We start from the raw sequence: 2,523 nt of genomic DNA, 5'->3' as shown, positions 1-2,523 counted from the left end.
CACTATTTCTCCCTATCAAATGTATGAAGATTTTAGATACAGTATTGTTGGTAAGAATAGAATACAGTAGATACTTGAATGCCACTAATGGGAATGTTGTTAATGTGATTTAAAATATTTTATTTATTTTATCTTATGTGCATGAGTGTTTTGCCTACATGTATGTAAGTGCACCATGTGTGTACCATGTCAGAGGAGGTCAGAAGAGGGCATCAGATCCCCTAGAACTGGACTGAAGTTAAGGATGATTGTTAGCTGCCATGTGGGTGCTGGGAACTGGACTTGGACCCTTTACACAAGCAGCCAGTGCTCTTAACTGCTGAGCATCTCTCTAGCTCGTTCTTTACTTTTTTTCTAATGCTCCCCCTCTCCACCATGTGTCTGCTAGTGCACCATGTGTCTGACCTCCATGCCAGGTTTTTAAAAAATTTTATTATTTTTATGAGTGTTAGCTCACATGTATGTAAATGTACCATGTGTGCAATACCGGCAGAGGCCAGAAGAAGGTGTCAATGCCAGAGAATTGAAGCAGTGAGGGAGTGGGAAATAGGCTGAGGACCTGTGTGAATCCTGTAACCCAGCCTGCTGACTCCTGCCAAGCTGGTGGTGAAGGCTGAGATGTTCCTCTGACCCTATCTGGTCAGCCAGGTGCCTCCTGCTGCTGCTGAGAACTGCCTATTTCTTATGAGCGAAAGCCCTGTATTTGCCAAAAGAACTTGGGTGGAGAGAGTCACACTGTGTGGGGGATTCTACAAGAAGGTTAAAAAAAAAAGTACTCTGGAAGGTTTTGAGCAAAAGAGATATAACCCTATTTATGTCTAAAAAGATGCCTCTCATGACTGGATAAGTAAAACGCGTATTCATACAATGGTATGTTATTTAGCCTTTTGTATTTGTGGTGCTGGGAATTGAACTCAGGGCGCTAAGCATGCTAGGCAATCACTCTAAGCACCAAGTCAAATCCCCAGCCCGTTTATTGGCTTTAATTAAAAAAAATTCATTTATTTGGGGGGCAGTGTGCTTGGATGTCAGAGGACAACTCGTGGAAGCTGGTTCTCTTCTTCCACCGTGTGGGATCCCATGATCAAATTCAGATCGTTAGAGCCTTTCCCCACAGAGCCATGCGGATGGTCCCCCTGATTTGTTTGAGACAAGGTTTTAAGTAGCCAAAGCTGGTCTGGAACTCCTTGTGCAGCAGAAGATGACAATAACGTCGACCTCCTAATCTTCCTGTCTCCATCCCAAGAGCTGAGAACCATTTCGTCTTGGAAAAATTGAACCAGAGAGATGCTTAGTGGGTAAAGGCGCTTGCCGTAAAGCCTGAGGATCTGAATTTGATCTACCAACAAAGGAGAGAACCAACTTCTATAAGTTGTCCAGTTACTCCCGCACTGTGGTATACACACACACACACACACACGCGCGCGCGCGCGCTAAGTAAATATAGTAAAAATCTATATAGAAAAATAAAACTACCGATCTTGGTGGCACACGCCTTTAATGCCAGCATGATGGATCTCTGAGTTCGAGGCCAGCCTGGTCTACATAGAAAGTTCCAGGACAGAGACACACCATGTCTCAACAAACAAAAAACAAAACAACAAAAAAGCCATCCGTCATGACACCTGGAAGCGACCTCTGAAAACCTTTCCTTTCTTAGGAAAACGGAGGCCGGGGACCAGGCTGTAGTCGGTCCATGGCGATACAGAGAGGCTATGTGGCATCTAGTATTCTCCCTCTGGTCACAAGAGGGGAAACTGAGGCAGAGAGTGGGCGGCACCGACCCAGGCTCACCCAGGCAGGGCTCAACCTTCAGGCTTTTCTTTCACCAGCTTCAGGCTTTCTTTAATCCCTCACCCAAAAGGGAGGGTGAACATGTGACCGGTTGTCATGGAGACGGATTCCGCACTACTGATTGGAGGAGAGCCCTGGCCAGGCCTCCTCGGTGTCGACCTCTCCTGAAGCGCTTAAGCCCTGGAGGCGGGTCTTCCATGTGCCTTGCCTCCCTAGGTTTCCATGACAACGACACCATGGCTCCGCCTTTTCTCTCCCGGACTCCTCTGCGCAAGCTTGGCCATTGAGGAAACTGCCATGGAGATTCTGGGAAATGTAGTTCAAAATCTGAAGCGCGCAGTTTGCGCCGGCGCGAGCCAATAGGGACCAGGCCCTGTTTCTGTGCATCTTGGGAAATAGAGTTTTCCCGCTGGCGGAGATGCCCGGAAGGAAAGGGCGGACGCACGAACGTGCGCGAGTCCTTACCGCGAGGACCAATGGGAAGCCTCTTTGCCGCAATGCATCTCGGGAAATGTAGTCCCGTCGGGGCCAAGCAGGCGCGTTGTTGGGCAGAATCGGCGACTTAGAGTGTGGAGGAGGGGGAAGGTGGGGGCGGGGGAAGGAAGGGTGTGTTTGGCGCAAAGCCCGCCGGGGCATGGAGTCCTGGTGAGCTTTGTGCGCATGTGCGGGACGGTGAGGGGGCTTGGGGGGCCTCGCCCTGGAGAGTGAGGTGAGCGAAGGGGATAGGAG

The 2,523-nt window shown here is 49.3% G+C and overlaps 1 protein-coding gene across 1 annotated transcript in view; it reads left to right on the top strand.

Annotated features, from left to right (window-relative positions):
• Positions 1–2,374: 2,374 nt before the first annotated feature.
• Positions 2,375–2,523, top strand: part of Znf444 (zinc finger protein 444) — a 17,270-nt gene continuing 17,121 nt past the window's right edge. Inside the window, exon 1 of the mRNA XM_017801541.1 lies at positions 2,375–2,503. The gene's annotated coding sequence lies outside the window, so the exon portion shown is untranslated. The remainder of the gene's footprint in view (positions 2,504–2,523) is intronic.

Source organism: Nannospalax galili, unplaced genomic scaffold (assembly GCF_000622305.1).
Source record: "Nannospalax galili isolate Female #2095 unplaced genomic scaffold, S.galili_v1.0 scaffold842, whole genome shotgun sequence".
NCBI lineage: Eukaryota > Metazoa > Chordata > Mammalia > Rodentia > Spalacidae > Nannospalax > Nannospalax galili.
This window is presented reverse-complemented; position numbering and strand designations above follow the sequence as displayed.